The 6,084-nt window shown below is 37.7% G+C and overlaps 1 non-coding gene across 1 annotated transcript; it reads left to right on the plus strand.

Moving 5' to 3' along the window:
• The first annotated feature begins 4,890 nt into the window (after positions 1–4,890).
• Positions 4,891–4,996, plus strand: LOC145637746 (small nucleolar RNA R71). The gene has a single exon (XR_014114469.1). It is a non-coding gene; the product is annotated as a small nucleolar RNA R71 (small nucleolar RNA).
• Positions 4,997–6,084: the final 1,088 nt, after the last annotated feature.

Raw genomic sequence — 6,084 nt, forward strand, 5'->3', positions numbered from 1 at the left:
CCAACCACCACAAACTTTAGGAGTTTTATTCAGAATAAAAGAAGTGTTTTTAAGGAAAATACAATTTTGCCCTCTCGTACGGTTAAATTTTATCAAAATAAGAAAATGCGTGGAAAATTATTTCTAGCGCCATACGACAAATCTGTCGACAGATCTGTCGTTTGGCGACATGCGTGTGTTTGGCGCTGCGATCGTGTTTTATTCTTTTCGAAACGCTGATTTGTTTTTTTATCATATCAGGCTGATTTTCTCTATAAATAGCCTCCTAAAATCTCCATTTTTAATAATCAATTCTCATCAATTCTTATGAATTTTCTCTAATTCTCACCAATTCTCATCAAGAGTCTCTTGATTACTCTCTATCTCTTTTCTAAACTAGCCTTTTGCACACAAAATTCCGCATTCACAAGATCTAGAAAAACCTAGCCAAATTCGAAGTTGCCTTCGCCCTAGACGTGAAAGGTTTAAATTTCTGAGGGTTTGGTTCCAAATCTCTATTTCATTTATTTAATTTAATTGTTTGATTTATATTTTCCTTAAAGTTACTAACGCGTGTATTTTGTTATTAGAAAGAGGTACGAGGCATTCAAATGAGTACTTTAATTGCTTTGTTGATATTATGATTCCTAGAAGTCATGTCTAGGTTGTTATTATGATTCCTAGTGTCATGTTAGGGCGTTTTGCTTCTTAGTATCATATTTAGGGTAACAACTATAATTTCTAATATCAAATATGTCAATTGTGATTCCTGTGACACTTCCTATTTTCTTTCCTAATATTCATGTTAGTATCATGTTAGGGCTAAAGCTTTGATTTTTATTGTTTAGTGACATGCTAGGGTTTGTTATTAATCTTGTTAGTATCATGCCTAGGATATTGCTATTATTATGCTTTATTTTTAACATGATTATGATTATTATGATTGTAATTATTAGTCCTATGAGTATTATTATGTTGCTTGATTTTATTTATTGTTATTGCTTGATCATGCCTTTTATGCATGTTTAAAGGGAATTTGTACTTGTAATCACGCTTAATAAGATAATTAATAATCTTGTTTAGGTTAATTTGATTACAATTCAAGTGATCGCCAATAATAGTTTTGTTTGTGCATTAATATTCAACCAACATAGATAAACAGGTTTAGGGTAAACCTAATGATTGCATGTTAGTCAGAAAGAGCACATGAATACGATCAGAATGAAGTAGAGGCCTATTAGTAGGGCAGGTTCAATCTCTTATAGGTTGGATTTGTACCTTCATCCCCGAACTTCCATTTTTGGTTCCAGACCTATTGGAGTTGACGATCTCCTGGATCGTTAAGGGGTGTAACCTTCACCTCGTGAACGGTTTACAAGTTCCTAAAACTTCTTGGCAACTCTTTTGCTCTAGCTTCCTTCCCTTTGGATGCCATCATGCTTAAGTGTATGATCACAGTGGGGTTCAAGTTTGGGGTAATGCTTGAAATATTCCATACAAAATCACATGAAGTTTCTTATCAACTCTTTGACCTAAAACTCCTGCAATAGCCGTATCACTTGTATCACACGTTAACTCAAATGGCAAATCCCATGTTGGAGCTTGAACAATTGGAGTGGAGATTAGATCTTTCTTCAACTTATTGAATGCCTCCAAACACTTGTCATCGAATACAAACTCGGCATCCTTTTGAAGAAGATCATAGAGGGGCTTTGCAATGAGTGAAAAATCTTTAATGAATCTTCTATAGAACCCGGCATGGCCCAAAAATGATCTCACGCCTTTCACATTGACCGGAGGTGGCAACTTTTCGATAACCTCAATCTTCGCCTTATCGACCTCTATGCTTTTTTGGGAAATTTTGTGCCCAAGGACTATTCCTTCTTCAACCATGAAATGACATCTTTCCCAATTCAACACCAAATTCACTTTCTCACATCTTGCCAAACACTTTTCAAGATTTTCGAGGCATGCTTAAAATGAAACTCCACCTACGGTTAAATCGTCCATAAGCACCTTTATCTCCTCCTCCAACTTATCTCCAAATATACTCATCATACACCGTTGGAAAGTGGCGGGAGTGTTACAAAGGCCGAATGTCATTCTCGTATAGGCAAAGGTACCATAGGGACTAGTAAAAGTAGTTTTTTCTTGATCATCGGGATGAATAGGAATTTGACAAATTCCCGAGTAACCATCAAGGAAACAATAATACTTGTGCCACGTTAGTCTTTCAAGCATTTGATCAATGAAAGGAAGGGGGAAGTGATCTTTCTTAGTCGATGTGTTTAGACGTCTATAATCTATACACATCTGCCAACCGGTGACCGTCCTTGTTGGAATAAGCTCGCCTTTTTCATTCTTGACGACGGTCATGCCTCCCTTCTTTGGAACGACATGAACGGGTGAGACCCATCTAGAGCTTGAGATGGGGAATATGATTCCCGCATCTAAAAGCATAGTAATCTCTTTCTTCACTACCTCCCCCGTTTGGGGATGTAATTTACGTTGTCTTTCAATAAAAGGAAGGGCACCCTCCTCAAGGGTTATGTGGTGCATACATAAAGCGGGGCTTATATTGTGGTCAACAATGGTATAACCCAAATCACCTTGGTGCTTTCTCAAAACACCGCATAACGCTTGAGCTTGCCTCTTACTTAAAGATGCGCTAAAAATCACGGGGTAAGTAGAATTTGGGCTTAAGACTTCATACCTTAGGTGTGATGGTAAAGGTGTGAGCTCTACCATAGGAACACCTTTACCTTCCTTGATCGAAGCCGCTTGCAAAGCCTCTTGGCTTGAAATTTTCATGCAAATTTGCTCATCACTTCCCTCAGCGCTTCCATCTAACAAGTTCTCATACAAAGCCATGTCCTTGCTAGGAGCACCTATATTTTCCTTGTTCAATAAAACACACTCAAGTGGATCTTTAGTTGTGAGCAAGTGCTCATGCATTGAATGTACAAGATTATCTAAAATTTCAACTCTCATGCAATTCTCAAGAGATGAAGAAGGATTTTTTTTCATACTTTTATTCAAATCAAATTCAACTCCATCATCTCCAATTTTAAGTGAAATCTTAGCACTTTTGACATCAATCAAAGCACCTGAAGTAGCAAGAAATGGTCTACCAAGAATAATAGGAATTGTAGAATCCTCATCTATGTCAAGGACCACAAAATATACCGGAATGATGAACTTTCCTACCCTCAAGGGAACATCCTCTACCTTGCCCCTTGGGATCCTAATTGATCTATCGGCTAATTGCAAGGTAATGTTGATAGGTAAAAGTTCTTCCTTCTCTAGTCTGTGATATACTGAGCATGGCATAATGCTAACACTAGCTCCTAAATCACACAAGGCATTATCAATTTGTATTTTATAAATAGCACAAGGGATAGAAAAGTTTTCGGGATCCTTCAACTTGGGTGGGATTTTGTTCATTATGATTGCACTACAATTCCCTGTCAAGTTAACCGTTTCCGCCACATCACATGTTCTTTTTCCACTCAAAATCTCTTTAAGGAACTTTGCATAATTTGGCATTTGTTGTATCACATCGGTAAAAGGAAGAGTAAGATGAAGTTGTCTAAGCATCTCTATAAATATCCCAAATTGTCCGTCTAGCTTGTGCCTATTAAACTTTTGGGGGTATGGGAGCTTAGGTTTGTATACTTCTCTTTCTCTCTCTTTCACCTTCTCAACTTGTTCCTTATTGACTTCCTCAACTAAAGTATTCTCATCTCCCTCTTTCTCAATTTGGCCATTGATAGGACTATCTTTAGCATCACTCTTCTTAGAGATTTCACTCTTAAGGACCCTACCCCTTCTAGTCACAATAGCATTCATAGGGCTCTTAAGATCAAAGCTTGGTGAAGACAAAGAAGAAAGATTTGTAAATTCCTTTAACTCATTAGCCAATTGAGAAATTTGGGTCTCGAACCCCTTATGGCAAGTTAACATCTCATTGAATTTCTAATTTCTTAGGGTCATGTAGGTGTCCAAAAATTTGGCTTGCTTCTCTATGACACCTTCCAAGAAACTCCTAAAGGAAAATGATTGATCATACAAATTATCACTATGTTCTTGGGTATTCGGAACAAATCCAAGTACGGCATCTCTTTGAACATTCGATTGGAAATTTCCCATACTTTGATTGTTCCAATTACCTCTACATTGATTTTGGCCACTATCGTGATTATGGTTACCATAACCTTGGTTATAGTCCCCATATCCTTGGCCATGACTTTGATCATAATACATATGGTTGTTATAGCTACCACAATTCCCTTGGATTCTATGGTTTCTATAACCGTCATTTTGGTTATAATTGTCATGGTTCATTTGGTTATTATAATTTCCATTTCCAACATTCCTTTGAGCATCAAATCTAGGTCCATTATTGTTATTAGAAACTAAGTTCACATGTTCATTCTCACTCCCAACATATTCATTACAAGGAACATTAGGGAAAAAAGAAGCATCATGGTCATTCATTCCAACAAATCACAACACCAACATTCTCTAATCATGCAACAAGAAGAAGGAAGAGAGTTAGAGGAAGAAGTACCTCTCCCCTTAATTTGGGAGGGAAGAATTGGTGCTTGTGAGGTCACGCTCTCGAGCTTATACTTGATAGAAACTACCTTCTTTCCTAAATCCAAAATTTATGTCGACAAATTGTTGATAGCATTGAGTTGTTCCATTGAGCATCCTATTGTACTACTCTTGTTTATCGACTCCTTCTCACCATCTTGCCATTCCATGTAGTTTCTAACTACATCCTCAATGATACCTACAACCTCTTCCTCGGCCTTATTCATGATTGGGCCTCCGGCTTCGACATCTAGACTTGCTCTCCCTTAAGGAATCAAACCGCCATAAAAAATTTGAATGATTAGGTTAGTGGGGATCCCATGGTGAGGACACTCATGTTGGTACTCTTTGTATCTCTCCCATGCTTCATAAAGACATTCACTAGACTTTTGCTTGAAACCTTGAATCAAAGCTCTTGCCTCCACCGTTTTCTTTTGAGGGAAGAAACGAGAAAGGAATTCCTTGGTGACTTCATCCCAAGTTCTCAAAGAATTAGGCTTCACTTCCTTATCTAGCCACTCTTGAGCTCTTCCTATTAGAGAAAAAGGAAATAGCTTAAGCCTTATGAATTCTTGAGCTACCTCGCTCACCTTAATTGTGTTGCAATATTTTTCGAATTCCTTAAGATGATTTAGGGGGGCTTTCATTAACTCCTCCACTATATTGCTTCCTTTAGATCAAAGTTATCATTGCCGGCTTGATTTCAAAGTCACTATCTGGGATAAATAATGGAGCAACCCACTCTCAAATTTGTATGCACCTGGAGTGCCCAACTCCTTCAATGTAACCCTTTGAGCTTCTCCCATGTTCACTTGCACACACAAACTCAAAAGAAAATATTAGTAGCACGGCTACAAATGTAGCCTAAAGAAGAAAATCATTTTGTATTTTTAAATTTTCGTGAAAGTGACTCAACAACAAAAGCAATCATCTACGCCATTCCTCGGCAACGACGCCATTTTTTATCTAGGGCGAGACTAGGTCGTTGAAAACTAATCTACCCTTGGTCAAAACAAAATTTGTAATCTCTCAACACACCCTACACAAAGCATAGAGTAAGTTGAGGGTCCAACCACTAGGAATGGGCGGTGAATGCTAAAGTCAAAGCTAAGCTATTTTGAAGCAATGAGGCGAGGTGTGTCTATTCTACCAATCAAACAGAAATGTAAATCAAACTTATCAAGCAGTAGGGTATGGATCCACATAAACTCGTAATTAATTCAACTAATTGGGATTGGAGATGACTAAGTCAAGTGTTGCGAGGGAAAATCGAATAAGCAATCAAGAGAATATGGTAGGCTAATCTCCTAGAGGTCAAACTAGCGCCAACTACGAGAGACTCTAGCTAGGAAACTTTCAAACCTACTCAATCGACAGATGTAAGCCACAAATAAATTTTCCGTATCAATGTGAACCTACAATGCAATCTAGTATAAGAAACTTAGGTTGAGCACTCCTAAATTGAACACACACATGCACATAATCAATCAACCAATTTAATCACAGCAT

This window comes from Chenopodium album, chromosome 6, assembly GCF_948465745.1.
Source record: "Chenopodium album chromosome 6, dcCheAlbu1.1, whole genome shotgun sequence".
In the NCBI taxonomy this organism is placed as follows: domain Eukaryota; kingdom Viridiplantae; phylum Streptophyta; class Magnoliopsida; order Caryophyllales; family Amaranthaceae; genus Chenopodium; species Chenopodium album.